Source organism: Trematomus bernacchii, unplaced genomic scaffold, assembly GCF_902827165.1.
Source record: "Trematomus bernacchii unplaced genomic scaffold, fTreBer1.1, whole genome shotgun sequence".
NCBI classification, from domain to species: Eukaryota; Metazoa; Chordata; class Actinopteri; order Perciformes; family Nototheniidae; genus Trematomus; species Trematomus bernacchii.
Window position 1 is genome coordinate 1,753,076 of NW_022987641.1, and position 16,174 is coordinate 1,769,249.

Consider the following 16,174-nt stretch of genomic DNA (forward strand, 5'->3'; position numbering starts at 1 on the left):
TGTTGAAGAGCGCACTGGCCAGCCTTCCGCGCCTCACTCTGATTGGGTTATACTGCGGCAAACTTCCTGAATAGGAGGGGCCTCTGTCAATGATACAGGCCACAAAACAGTGACCGGAGAGGGCCATTTACAGGGTGAACTTAATGAAGCTCTGGATTCAATTAGGATGACTAAGTCCTGACAAAGACACACTAGCAATTCATCAGTGAGCATTAGGGCCCATAATCACACAAAGGATAATTAGAGAGCATGTCAAATGCATTCATTAGCTACATATAGTGCCGAATAACAAACAAATATGTCAAACAAAAGGCTGTATTTCCACAGGTTAAGCTGATAACCAATGCTGCAAACCTAATACTTAACTCATTTGAGTGTGTAATGCTATGAACAATCCCATTCTAAGATGGAGTGTTTTCAACAAGGATGAGAAGAGTGAAGCAGAGCTTTAATATTTCCCTTTAATCTATATTTAACAAGTAGCCCACATGACATATTTTGTGTTAACAAAGAAGATATGCACTCGATCATCCTTCTGAACTGCCCCCTAGTTATAGCAATGTTGTGCCATAAAAGCTCGTTCGGAATCAAAAGGCGGAGATATTTTGCTGTAATCACTATAAAAGCAGCCAAGAATCCTTCTTAAATGGTGTTGCTAGGCACTGTCTGACAGCTGCTTTCATAGAACAAATTCAAAGCCCCTAGCTCTCTCTCGCTTTCCATTTCTCTCTCTTTCGCTCTCCCAATTCCCTTATTCCCCACACTAACGGGCCGACAGGAATGCAGGGCCGTGTAGACAAATCAGCTCTCGCTTCCATCCGCTGCCGACTGGCACCATCTTAAGTCCCAACACGTCTTCCCCATTTTTCTCAAACCATCCATCCATCCATCTATCCTTACTTCCCTGTATCTCCTCTCCTCCGAGCTTGGCTCCTCTATTGTTTCATGAGTGAAATAACTGCCCCTCTCTTTAGCCCTCATTGCCTCTTTCTCTCCTTTCCTTCTGTCTCATCTCTGGTTTCCAGCATCCCTTTTTCCTCTCCACACAGTCATTAATTATGAGTCCTAGTTTGCTTGAAGCTGCAAATGACTCTGAATGTTTTGGTGCAGTATGAGAAACACTGAAACCAGACACAGTATGGTAGTGTGCTCGGTGGTTTTGTTTGTATGCCTGTGTTCTTTCAAATGAACAGAAATGACATTGCGGTCTCTTGTAAGGAGCCTTTCTCCTACTCCTGAATCATTGAAGTACCTGCGTCAATCACCTACATGGCCAATATTACAGGTCAGTTTGAGCATATCATAGATACATCAATAACATACAGTGTAGGTGGGCTGATAAGGACCTGTTATTTGCAATAAATAGATTCCTATGAAGTGTATTTGTATGTAATGTCATAATATCAACCATTATATATCATTGTAAGATCTCAAACACATTTAGTAGAGATGTCCCGATCCGATCACGTGATCGGGGATCGGAGCCGATCACGTGATTTTCAAAAGATTGGAATCGGGAGAAAAAAATCGGGGATCGGAATTTTTCTTTTTTTATAAAATATTTTTCTTATTTTATTTAATGTTACAAAACAAAATGACCATGTTCACGTCTTAAAGTCATCCTGAGGCCTTAGTTTTGGTTTAAAATTACTAGGGCTGTCAGTCGATTAAAATAGTTAATCGCGATTAATCGCAAATTAATCGCACATTTTTTATCTGTTCTAAATGTACCTTAGAGGGATATTTTTCAAGTTTTTAATACTCATATCAACATATGAGTGGACAAATATGCTTTATATGTTTGTTTATTATCATTTGAACAATGACAAATATTCTCATGAATATTAAACACAACAACCTGAACATTACAAATATTCGATTCAACCTGGAACCTCTCTCATACAATACTGTGTGTGTGTGTGTGTGTGTGTGTGTGTGTGTGTGTGTGGTGTGTGTGTGTGTGTGTGTGTGTGGCTGTGTGTGCTGTGTGTGGCTGTGTGTGTGTGTGTGTGTGTGTGTGTTGTGTGTGTGTGTGTGTGTGTGTGTGTGTGTGTGTGTGTGTGTGTGTGTGTGTGTGTGTGTGTGTGTGTGTGTGTGTGTGTGTAGACACTGTGATGGATCGTTGGAGCTATGTGCAGCTCAAGGCATATATGCTCGAACGGGAGCTGCAATCATGTTGCGCGTACTATCCGTGCTGAGTGTGCTGACTTTTCGTACAATGTCCCACTGTCTGGCTACCTGCATAAAGTCAAGTGCTCGGCGCAGTTGTCGGCGAAATGTCATTGAAACAGCTCCTTATGTCCGTTAGCGCAGCTAGCTAGCACCAGATGCTAACAACAACACGTAAGGTGTGCCTCGCTCGCGCGAGTCGCGCCACACATACACACACCCTCCCGGTCCTCCCGATGGCCAGTCCGGGCCTGCCGGTGAGCGTGGAAGTGTGGTCTGCCACAAGCGGGAGGCAGGAGCGGGCTGTCAGCATCAGCTTGTACAGTAGATGGTATTTTAAACTCGATGCGCTCTGAAACTACGGGGCGGGGCGGCCGAGAACAACAAATACACATGCGTTAATCGCGTTAAAATAATTAGTGGCGTTAATTTTTTTATTATTAACGCGTTAACTTGACAGCCTTAAAAATTACACAACATCATGTATGTGTTGCTTCTTTTGGGCTTGTTTTCATAGACATGGTTGCTTATTTCTCTCAAATCTGGCAACAGAGTGGGCAGGGCGCAGTGTCTAATAGTAGCAGTAAGCTAACGAGAGGCTACGTTCAGCTGGTGACTCGGGACAGAGAAAATGTCAGGAGTTTGGAAGTATTATAAAATTGAAAGCGAAGGCAGTGTAACAGCCAGATGCAATGTTTGCAAGGCGGAGGTTCCGCGTGGTGGAAAGAACAGAGCTACGTTCAACACGACCAATCTAATACGCCACCTGAGAAACAAACACCAACAACAACACAACGACTACACAGCGGCCACTCAGGTAACGGCACTGAAACAACCAACACTTTCAGAGACTTTTAAAAGGAAAGAGAAACTTCCCCAGAACAGTGAAAAGGCCAAAAAAATAACAGCCAAGATAGCTGAATTCATCGCGTTGGATGACCAGCCGTTATCTGTGGTGGAGAACGTGGGGTTTAAGGGACAACTTGAATGCTTTTCTCCTTTTTTTTCTCTTAATGCATTGCATAAAGATCGGATCGGGAAAAATCGGTATCGGCAGATTGTCAAAATCAAATGATCGGAATCGGATCGGGAGCAAAAAAAGGTGATCGGGACATCCCTAACATTTAGTCAACATTTACAACAGTCCACAAAGACACATGAGTGCCAATAAGGCCATCAAACCCTTCCAAGCAGGAATCCATACATTCAAACAGGCATGGTGTGACCTCTGAAGTTTTAAACTCGATTCAGTCAAGCTTGCAGAGTTGTGTTAAGACTTGATGGGTGAGGTGACATCCTTAAAGCTCTTCTCACATTAGTTCTTCCCCCTCCTCCCTGTTCCTCTCCCTTTTATCTGCCTCCCTCGATCAGCAATGCATGTCAGTGGCACTGCAGCTGAAGCAGGTAATACATCAGGAATTATAACACTTCATTTCGCACACAGCACACTTTAGACCTACAACCACAATACACAGAGTATGTAAGACTGTGGAGTGGAGGTTGTATGAATGGGGGGAGGGAGCTAGTGAAGCCTCTTGACTATGGAAAGAAGACACCAGCAAGAAATGGAGGAGAAAGGAGGTTGTATGATAAATGTCCAAGCAAAAAAGGTATTTTAGATGTCTTCCCTTGGGTTTAAAGTCACCCTCCAAACTACAAGAGGTAGCAATTATTAGTGCCATTAATCACAAGTGTGCTTTTCCTGCTTTGACATGCCAAAATGTCCTTTAGCAGGACTTGCAGACATACAGGCAGACACAAAACCCTCCCATACACAAATACATGTTCACACACAAAAGCCCAGAGCCTAAGGGAAGGGTGCAGAAGAGTTGGATAGCTGGGGTCTGGGTTGAAACAAGCCCAGAGACTACTGGTACCTTGAGGGAAAGCACATGTACATTCTCACCATTTGAATACTTTCAGATCTTAACCCTTGGCATCATGGACATAGAATTGAATAACAAATGTGCACGGCATGTATTTGAATGTGGCTACAGAGAAAGAACAAAGGAGTCCACAGAACCGTCAACAGTCCCACAACAACATCAGTGTCGCAGTCTTGCACAACATAAATGTATTTTGTTTATCTGAAAACGCAGAATGTTTCAAGACAGCTATTAGTCACCACTCCATCCCTTTAAAGTTTTTAGAGAACTGAAATGATTTCCACAAATGTCATTTACCATATGTGAATCAATCATCACCTTGTATGATTGACACTTAGATTTGTCAAGTAACCCTTGCTGCCATTAACATTCAGTTATACTTAAATCACTCTTGACAGCCTGACCTTATAACACTTATGCATGGTATATATTTCCAACTTGTCACAGCTTGTTTGTTGCTAGGAAAAAAAACATCTCCATTTGCCAAAATAACTGCTTCTAGACGCACTCAATGGCTTCATGAGGTTTTCTGACTTGACTCACTGTAAGTGTAAACAGGATCAGTTCAGCTCATGACAAGCTATTGATCAGTGACCACCATGCAGTTTTCTGGTTTCTTTTTTATTTATTTTTCACTTTATCTCTCTACATCCCTTTCTCGGTGACCTGTCTGTAACCGCTGCTTTTCTTCCCTACTGTTGCAGAACAGAGATAAAGCAGACTTGACCTCAGAGATTAACTTCTAAGACAGGAAAGCTTGATTATTTAGGAGGCTTTGTGTGATTAGAACAAAACGTTTCTGCTGCTTTAATTTTTCTCTGATCCCCCACTCTGTTTTTACACTTTTTCTGTAATTGTGTCTTTCAGGTGTCTGTGAAGATGGGCACAGTGTTTAATGTGCAAAATGTGTGTGGCTATGTGTGTGGCTATGTGTGTGTGTGTGTGTGTGTGTGTGTGTGTGTGTGTGTGTGTGTGTGTGTGTGTGTGTGTGTGTGTGTGTGTGTGTGTGTGTGTGTGTGTGTGTGTGTGTGTGTGTGTGTTCAGTACAAAGGATAGGGGATAGACTATTGGACAAATACTGTTATATTAAGCCATCCTATCTTATCCCATTCCATCACACACACTGTCACACGCACACACATACACACAACATAGATGAGCACAATGCACATCTGTGAGCTCATCTGTGCAGAGGTTGATTTTGTTTGCTCAATGCGAATGGATTACAGCTTTCCCTTATAATCCGTAGTGGTGATGAAGAGGAGTCTTAAAGATCTCAGCTCCTGGTTTACTACGCACAGCTGGAATGAGGTCAGTCCACTGGCCTGTAGTGCCCTCTGAAATTGTTATTACCTCTGCCAAGGAGGTTATGTTTTCGGTCTGGTTTGTTATCTTTTGTCAGCAGGATCATGGAAAAACTATTGTTCCGATCTTACTGAAAATTGGAGAAAGGGGGTTGCATTAAGCAAGGAAGAACCCGCTCAATTTAGGAGTGGATCTGAATCAAAGGGTGCATCATTTTATTATTATATGGCCGCCTTCTTGATGAGTTAGAAGACTGGACAAAATAAAAGATGAACCAATATAACACAATGCCATCCAAAACCACATTAACACACTGAGGCCTCACGTGGTTTAAGAAACATGTGACCCTATTTCCATCTGTCCTTTTAGGAAATAAATATGTCAGACGTCTTCATTGTCTCATAACCCTCTATTGTAAATGACCTTGGTATAGGCCATATAGGATAGATGGAGCATGTGGGACATGCTAGTGAAGACAGAATGTCTGCACCTGCAAAGACTAGCAGCCCTGCAGTAATGGTCTCAGAAAACTGAAAATGTAGCAGTTTGACAGGATGAGTCAAGAGTGCCCTTCCGGCTGCTGAAATATCCCACTTTTAAAACACATTCAGCAAATGGTGCTACATTATAACTAGGCCTACTGCCTGAGCAAGAGCAAAGACGGAGAGGCAGAAGAAGAAACAGCTGGCACCAATGAGCAGAAACGGAGTGGATGTGTCATTTCCTTAAAAGGTCAAAGTGAAAATCCAATTGAAGATTTGATGCTTTCACAAAGTGCATAGACAGTAAAATAACACTAACATCATTACCATAAGAAATGATCGTGATTACGAATGGGATATTCAGGCTTCTTCCCGTATTAAGTATCTTTACACTCCATTCCAATCATCTTTAAACACGTCACTAATGTGCACACTTTCACAAAAACATTCCAGCCTTCTTATGTCATTCTTATACTGTCTAATGAGGAAATGATGTATCTATCTAAGCTACTAAAACTAATGTTGGCATGATGCCATAATAGGTAGTAATTGCCAGTAATTGCCAATAATTGTTAATGATTACAGTTAAGAGATTCCTTTGGGCTTGTGTTGACAAATGTTGACAATGTTAATATTTCATTTAAGAGGGAATGATGCAACATTGGGAATTTAAAATAAATACATGCCTAATAATGCCATACATAAACAAACCCCAATTCCAATGAAGTTGGGCTGTAGTGTAAATTGTAAATACAAACAGAATACAATGATTTGCAAATCCTTTTCGACCTATATTCAATCGAGTACACTGTGTGTGTGCTATTCAGCCATAGATCTGCACCACAGGCCTAATGTCAGCGTCATACTCGGTCTGTGATGTCCTAGGGCACAAAGAGGCATCTGAGAGAAGGAGGGAAGAGCGGTCTAGTGGGACGAGGGCCATGATTAAATGATTCACACACTCATAAATCCACATGGTCATCATTCTGGATGAAGCTGCAGACACATTCACATTTTCTATCACTTACACACATGCAGATTACAAACCATAGGCAGTGAACAGCATTGCAGACAAGAAAATCCCCACTGCTACAGGATCCATTTGGCCTTGTATACAAACATCATACTGCCCACAACAGAAAACTCACCATAACTTGTTTTCAGCCTCTGTGTCACAAGGAGCTAATTTACGGATTTCACTGTTGTGCAACAATTGAATAGGGTTGCAAAACCGCTTTGGTCTACAGCTGCTGTAATTTGCTGTTTGTTATGGGGGCAGACTTACCCAGGTTTGACAGAGAGCCACTTCATAGAAAGTTAAAACAGATCTGTCATCAGCAGTGGGGTTTGTACCCATGGGAAGCGTTTTGCTACAGAACAGTTTGCCAACCCTCCTGTATTATAATGTAGGAAACAGCCAATGCAAATAAGGTCAACACATAAGTATTGATTAAGTATATATACAAATATACTTAACAATAACACAAGCCGCAATGTGGTTGTAAGAGTTGCTGAATAGTCATAATACATGTAGATTTGAAAGAGAGTTTAAAAAACACTGGGTACTCCTTCCCTTCAAACAGAAGGAACCTATACAGCATTGAATTGTACGTTTAAGGCACGTAATGAGGGTGCATACATGGCCGAGAATATTCTAGTAACAGTTCATAATTGAAAGTAATCATTAAGACAAAATCAAAGGCAATTGATGAAACTGACAGTTTGATATCAAAAACTACAATTCACACAAGAACATCCTTGAACATCAGAATATGTGCGAGTCATTTCACAAACTGAGTTCAGGCAGGTTTACTCTCCATTACATGCTTTTCCACAGCCCCTCCCTCACTCCCCACAGTTTCATTACCCTCAAACTTTCCTTCTCTCCCTTTAGCTCCTGTAAGCCTATGGCATAAACACATCAGACAAGCTTTCTACCCTGCCGACAATCACAGTGGCAAGTGAGAGGATGCAAATTGTTATCCAGCGTTACACCCCTCCTCTCTCTTCCTCCTCCTCTGCTTTCGTCTCTCCACAGTTGGTCATGGCTGTTTTTAGATTTAGATTTTCTGCAAGCTTTAATTTATCACATTGCTTTTTCCAGGGACATGGAGAAAACAAACACACACACACACACACATATATCTGGTAGTTAAGTAGTTAACCAACACAAAATCAGTCAATGACCATTTTGATATTTCTTTAAGCAAAAGTGAATTGACCTGTTCCATCTTCTGAAATGTGCCTTTCTACAAACACTAGATCAGTCTTTCAAAAAAAAGAGCAGAACAACAGGATATCTAAAATGCATTGCAATCAGTGTGGAGTATGTCAACAAGTATAGGCAACTTTCTCCCACTGGAGATACAAATGGGGTAAGCAAAAGGTCAAATGTCCATCAGTATCAACACATCAGGTACCTTTAGTGCCTTGTGCAATTTTTCAAGGCAAGCGTAGCAGTGAAGACAATTTCTGTTGAGGGGCTCCCAGTTGACAAATCATGTTGCCATAGGAACACTGTTAGTTGCGTGGGTGGCAGGTAAGGATGCTGTGTGTCGCTATAGCGGAAAGATTGAATAGGTCTTCCCTACGCTGAGCAGCAATGCAAGCTTGGCAGTGAGTTCTCAGCAATCAGTTTAAACAGTTCTCAGTCCAAAGTATTTCCACAACAGGGGGGGTATTATGATATAACTCAAAACATGTGTTAGAGTTGAGGGATGATATCATGTGTGAATAGCGCATCCTGCAGATACTGAAGTTGATCATTCATCAGTTTTGGGAGAGACAGAGAGGTTTGCTGGGATGTCAAAACTTTCATATTGTGTTTTTCCTTGTAATTTTAATCACAGCAATAAAAATGTATTCCCATCAGTGATGAAAGTCCTAAACTTAATCGGAATAACAAATGAGTCACGATTGTATCCAGAGAGCAGAAACCTCTCCGCAGCAATTGGCGAGATTTGGGTCTGGCTAAGAGTCAATCACTGTATTCAAAAGCCATTCCAAATCCCATCCAGAGAAAAAGAAAAATACTCAAGAAACACAAAATCCTAAACTCAAGAGGGAGTAGCACACAGAGAGAAGAATTACATGAAAACCCAGTGTAAGCCTTGTTAAATCTCTCTGTAACATCCCAACATTATCCTGCTAGACTATGATACTGTATATCCAGAGGGGAAGGGAGGGGGGAGACAGGAGAAGGTGGATTGATGTAGGGTTGGTATTACAGTAAAGCAGATCCTTCCCCCACTGCCTTCTGGCTAAAGCACAGCAGGGGTCCTCCCTGAGCCCGCTGTTTCACAATTACTGTGGCAACACTGCATACTGATGCCCCCTGACACCACTGACACTCTGAGCAGACAGGAAGTGTGAGAGAGGGGACAACAGACAGAGTGTGTGCCTGTGCGGCTGACAAAAGTGGTGAGACATATCATTAACTTTAATATGTCTTGTCACCGCAACAGAGGATCCCTCCTGCTAGGAAACACTATTATACTGTAAAAATATAGTAATCAAACATAGAAAACACACTCTCAGTATATTTAACAGTTAACACTACTCTGAGCCATTCCTACAGGGTCTTGAAACACTTGTCAGTCACAGGAGCACTGCACTTTAGGAAGGACAAACTATGTTACAGATAGAGTTGTGATATGGCAGAATTTGTCACGTAGTATTTTTTTCACAGCAAACCGTACATGACAAAAATAAATCTTCTCCTAAAACCTTTTATCACTGGGACTGTTATAACTAAGGAGAGATTGTGCTTTGAGTGTTCAGAAAGCGTTAGAAAACACTGACCTCTTTGAGCACTTAGCGCCATCAGCACCTATCCCCCTTTCAAGTTGAAGCAAGTTCAACTTTTCTCAAATACAGCGCTCACCAATGACGCTCCAGGTTCCTCAAGGTTAAAGTAGCGAGTGGAGGGTCAAGAGCGTTCATATAACTGTCAACCAATGGCATTAACTTCTACTTCTTCTCCTATGTTGACAGTGTTGCAAGTCCTCCTGCTGAAGATGTTGACCGGTGGATTTAGTCATAATAATAGTACAACAGATTAATAATACAAATGTTATCAAAACATGGTTTCTTCCTCAAATTTAAATTTGCTACTGAAAGAAAAAACTAAAAAGGTTAGAGGAGGTGTCTGTCCTGAACAGAGATACTGTGGCATGGTTTAAAAGCCATAAACAACAGAGATCATATGATGATTGTAGGTTGCATGATTATTAAAGAAAGCTTTGAGGTATTGTCTGATATGGATGAATCAAATGTGTGTGCACGAATGCATGCGTACTTAAGCATGCGTGCCCATGCTTCTCTGCGATAGACAGGATGAAAACAGAATTAGGGGCCTAATCCTCGCGTGGACTTAAGGCGTCAGTGTGGGAGCAAATGAGAAATAGAGGGGGGGGGGGGGGGGAAATGCCCCAAGACCCTCTGCAATTTTCTCATCATTTCATGCATCTGAAACAAAACTAATTTACTGCTTTTCATGCTTGGCTGCACACACAAACATAAAAGCCAATATGCCACAGTGTGTCACCTGCCGCTGCATCAAAGAGAGCTGTTTATACATCACGGCTCCATATGAATCATAGAAACCTGGGAGAAACGCTTGTTATGGTCTTATCAAAAGGAGCAGCTTGGTAAAACCACTGATATGTTGGGGCCTTTCCACTTCTTCCTGATTCCCATCTAAAAACGTAATCATCCAATGTCTCCTTGTCACTGTCTATCCTGCCTCATAGGTCACTCCAATGTCACAACAGTCGGGATTGTTTTGCCCAACCTCACACAGACACACACAGATAAAGTTATGTGCTTGGCAGCTTAGAGTGAGGCAGAAAGATATGGAACGAGAGAGCTGGAGGCAGAAAAAGTCAGCGGGAGAGAAGGGTTGAGAAAATAGATGAAAAGGAGCATCAGAGAAGGCTGGAGGGAGAAAATAAAAGTGGTGCAACTGTGATATAGTTGCGTACATGTATTGGGCCCCATTATAAAGGCACGTGACAGCTTAATAGGACTCTAGCTGCCAAGATGAAAAAGTGGAGTTCTGAACAGCAGGAAGTGTGTGCGCGCACACACAAACACACACCCATAGATTCTCTGTAGGCGTCACACATATGCTGAGTAAACTATTCAGAGGAGAACAAAGGTTCTCATTAAATTGGATCCTGTGACGCGTATTGATTTCTCTCCATAGAATTCACAACGCCTATTGTTCGGCGATCCTCACTTCAGATCTCTGCTGTCATTGCTGTAGCAAACATCAATATGTAGCTCTGTGCTGCGTTACCAAAGGGTTAATTACATACTTGTAAGCAATTACTCTTTTAATGTAGCATAGAATCCCTCCTCCCTTGAAAATGAAATGTTGATCAAAACCATCAAGCCAGCAGTCAGTGATACCATCTTTCTATAATGAAATGTCATCTGAAGTATAACAGACTTTAAATCGTACATTGCAAGTTTATAGCCTACTCAAGGTCAAGTCCATACAGACAAGATAAAGACAATGGTTCTGTGCGGTAAGTTAAGGTCTAAGATACAACTGTAACTGAATGGCTACAATTTTAAAATGCTATTCCAATTACACAATAAGGTGTTAAAACTCATTTCTCACCCTTAACCAAAAACATTATGACTTTCTGACAAATAACAACGCACCCCCCAAAATTAATATTTTCACATTTGTGTTAGCCCTGCAGCCATTGTTAAAAAAAATCAGTCTGTACGGTCCTAAAATATGGGAGACCGATTATGGTGTGAAGAACAGTTGGTGACACGGAAATACAATTTGCAATCTTCTCTGTGGTGTTTGGTGGCATGGAAGGGGAGGGGGTCTAATTGGACACTATCCTGCGTCTGGTAGTCCTGTCACAGCCCGGAGGGGTTTTTAAGTGTGTGTGTGTGTGTGTGTGTGTGTGTGTGTGTGTGTGTGTGTGTGTGTGTGTGTGTGTGTGTGTGTGTGTGTGTGTGTGTGTGTGTGTGTGTGTGTGTGTGTGCGTGTGTGTGTGTGAGAGAGAGAGAGAAAAAAAGAGAGAAAGCAAGCAACAGAAAAAGAGAGAAAGCGAGCGACAAAAAGAGCATGAGAACAAACAGAGCTCCATTCAGGTCCAATCCACAGACACATCATTCAGTCTGACATGACGATACATCTCTGTGACCAGAGTATTCATATAGGGCCTCAGTCACAGATGCATCATTCACACCCACACACAGACACATAAACACACTTCTGCTGAGTCCTGCCCAGGCATTTATATCACGATGGAGAATCACTCTAAGATCTCAGTTCATATTCATTCACAGTTTACCTCCCTTGACTTGAACACATTGCAAAGATTTTCTATGGAGCTTGTTCTTGTAAGTCCACCACCTCCAAAATGTAATGAATGTCTTAACTGCCAAGGTTAGAGTGAGAGTTTATCCATTAGCAAGCCATAATATTGACAGGGCCGTGCTCTCCCAGTCCAAACTTCCGCCTTGTAGCCGTAATATTGGCCGACAGACAGGGGGTAGTATGTCAATGTGAGGTGCTTACAGGCCGATAAAGGCTGCTGTTCCAATTCCTATAGGCAGGCTTGATGGACAGCACACGGGCAGAGAGGGCAGGGGAGAATCGTAAGTGAGAGAGGGAGATTGTATAGTGCCAAGTGCCCCTACAGCTTTTAAGAGTTTTGAACTCAGATGGAATTTGGTGAAAGGACAAGGAAGCAAGATGAGATAGGATTATCCAACTGCTCAGGGACTAAATGTTTTCCCCTTGAGACCTTGAGCAGCAGAACACAGCACAAACATATTTCAAAAGGACTGACACTGTAGACTGCAACATTAAGGAATGTGTACACATTAACATTGAAAGCAGACTCTCACACATCAGTCTAGCTGCCCTGCTAGCCACAGTCAGGTTGACCCAGACAAGCAAGAAAACTTCTCACTGCAGTGAAAACAATTTGCCCTGCGAGGGACCTACTGTAGTTCACCTCACAATTGCAAGCCACACACAGTTAAGCAGCAGCTTATAACTTACCCATCAACCAACAGTATCTAATGTTTTGCTGTCAAGTTTGTTTTCAGCTGTCTGTCAAATAACCGTCAGAGTGACTTGAGTGCCAATGCAGATTATCTCAACTAAGAAAGAATGATATCCAATAATATCAATGTGTGTCCCTACCACCCAGAAACACATAAACATTATGATAATGCAATACAAAAAACGATGCAAAAGAACATCTGCGTAAAGATGATTTTATTATTTCCCAAGAAAAAACATGTGTCTTTTGATTTATTTTCCAATATACACTAAATCTAAATTGATGTCAAAGAACACCATGTATATTAAATCAATATCCACTATATACTGGCCTGTGAAGCCACACTGCCCCTCATGGTTTTTCCAGGATATAGCCTCATCCCTTAAGGCATGCTCTGAGTGTGCACTAAACACAAGTATGAAATTGGGATAATAAAACAAAAACAACACAGTATCATCCCAGTATTTGTAGTACATCTGGGAAACAACAATAAGACAATGGTGTACATTAAGCATAGATTTAAACCAAAGAGCGTTACGAGGGCAACAATGAATTGATGCATTGAGTCTGGAGTGCAGGTGGGTAGGGGGAGGAACAAACCGGCAGAGGGGCTCAGAGTACGCAGTGTGACTGCTGTACTGGGAATCTGCATTTTGCATAGGCTCGAGCAGCTGTTTTCTGTGCATGAGGTGCAAGAGAGGGTGGGAGGAAGGGGGACGCAAGAGAGAGACAAAGTAAGTCCCTGACTCCAAAAATGGCATTTGATGTCGCCTACATCCCACTTCACTGGTTGAAACTGCAGTGTGTGCTGAAGAGCCTGCACTGTGACTTCCCTTGCTTAAATGTCTAGAAATCAGCTCAAACTCCAACAAACATTCCCATTATCAAGTATCAATGACCCTGATTTCAGTAAAGGACAGATACGCTGTGCCAAAGGGGATGATCAACCTTCAATGCACAAATACAATGTAGGCAAAAACCAAATTCCTAAAAATAAATAAGAAACTGATTCCAGAACAAATGCATTGTATTCAGACAGTGTTGACCGTCAGACTCTTAAACATTCAGCACTAAAGAAGAATGACTCATCATTGCTCATCATCAGTCCATTGGCTTACTCTATGTGGTATGACTCAAAAAGAGGGAATACAGCAGAAAATTCCAATCAAGAAAAAAGTGATACATGTGACTGCCGTCAATTCAAATACATCCAAATTGCTTAAGAAATTCAATGTCACAAAGTTTTTTTAACGATAATTTGGCTTGGACTTGAAATGGCATTGATGAAAATAATGAAGTACACAGACTCACACACAAGGTTTCAGAGCAACATCCATTCATATCATCAATCTGTAAAAACTAGTTCAAACAGTAAATCACACACAGCATGTGACCACAATGGATGCTACAGTAACATCATAGGTAGGCTAATACAGTCCACTGACTTGAGATAAAGTTGCATTGAACTCAGTAGCTTGCCTTATTGCATCCCATAGAGATTGAGTCCCTGTAGATATTAAAATAAAATGTTTTCTGTTAACTTGAGGGTTCCTCAAGTCAAGATTTCCCCGGAGCGCTCCGTCTGAGCCACATTGGTCAAGTTCAGCAGCTTTGAGAATAGACTGCGTATATCCCTGTGATCATGAAAGCCACACGGGGTAAATGTGCCTGCTTAAGGTCATTTTGCTTCACACAAAGATGCGTTTTCTATTAACGAAACACAGAAAGGTAGTAGCCTACTATAAAATAAAAAATAATGTATGTGCCGCCATAGAGATTTCTAAACATATCTATACACTGACTATAAAAATGAGATGTCCAAAAAGCAGAAATACGTGAAAAAATTACTTTCCAGTTTCGAAACGACCCTATCAAGAAGTGAACCCATTTAGAAAACGCTACTGTGAACAGACTACCATGCTTGAATAGTTTCAGGTTACAAAAAACATCCCAGCGTGGATCCCTAAAGATTCATCCAACACGGCATGGAACTTTTCAAAAAACAAAACATGCTGTGTTCAATCGAATTCCAAAAGGCTTTACCTGTTATATTTTACCATGGCACGTGATTTACTAATCTTCGTGAAAAAAAAAGTACTACAATCGGCTAGTGTAATGTCATCATGTCCAATATTTAAAACCGAGGTGTCACTAAAATCGCAGTCCATGAGTCCACACGCCACTATACAAGTCCTACGCACTGGGTTCTTCCCCTAAACCACTGCGTAAATCCGACACGGAATCCCCGACACATATTTAAGTGTTAACCTTCAGAGTTAACGCTGCAAGAGGAACAAGCACAATTTGGGCATGCTGCTCTTTCTGGCTTACAGTGAATGAAGGGCATAAAGAAACCCGAAAACGGAGGGAATCCAGTCGATAAAGGGTCCCAAGTTAAGAGACATAGTAGCCTATGTTGTTAAGATGTTCAGTAATTTTCCCCGGGGCTAGTACGATCCGAATGGACAGGTTCCGTCTGAAACCCGCCCGATCGCCGGAGTGCGCAGAGCGGGCATGGCGCAGCCAGAGCAGGTGCAGCACGCCTCCCGTCACCTGGCTGGTGCAGTGGCAACCTCACTCCCAAAACCTGGCTATAATGGCAATAAAGCAGAAAACAAACAGTCCTGGCTGTACAAACTAACGCCGTGACAAGCCTATTTTCTTACCTGTAATCAATGCAGATATCACTTCACAGCCGCAGCGACACTGCGGATAAGAGGCACGTCCAGAGCAATCCCCAACTCCTTTTACTCCCCCCCAAAAAAGGGAAATGCTTAAAATAACGTTATATCCTGATCAAACGTCTTGTCCACTTTAAAATCCCCGGTAGAGGTGTAGTTAGAGGGCGATTCCTGCACAGGAAAAAATAAATTGCAGCAGACTTCCAGGAGCATCGCCGATCAGCAGGACCTTACTACGCCGCTCTGAGCGCTCTGAGACCCGGGAGCTCCACCTCCCATTCCCCGGCGAGGATACACTTTGTATGCCGTTGGAAAAGCCGCTGCGCCGTATGGGATACCGCAGGAGGCTGTTCTTGTGTGCGTGTGTGTACGTGCATGTGTGTGCGTGCAGAGAGCGGGTGTGTATCGATGTGACTCAGTGCGGTGCTCCTGCTCAACTGATGTGCTGAGGGTGCTGCAGCGGAGTGCGAATGGGAAGGAGGGAGTGCGGGAGGGACCGAGAGAGAGAGGGGCTGCCTCGGAGTTTGCAGCCTCGCCGCGGATCTTCAGGCTCGGGAGGGACCGAGTACTAGATGGCGCTTTGCCCGTTGCAAAAGGCGACTGTTTTCAAC

The 16,174-nt window shown here is 42.4% G+C and overlaps 1 protein-coding gene across 1 annotated transcript in view; it reads right to left on the reverse strand.

Moving 5' to 3' along the window:
- The window catches only part of plxna4 (plexin A4), a 216,184-nt gene extending 200,241 nt beyond the window's left edge, over positions 1-15,943 (reverse strand). The window contains exon 1 of the mRNA XM_034133662.1: positions 15,549-15,943. The gene's annotated coding sequence lies outside the window, so the exon portion shown is untranslated. The remainder of the gene's footprint in view (positions 1-15,548) is intronic.
- Between the last annotated feature and the right edge of the window lie 231 nt (positions 15,944-16,174).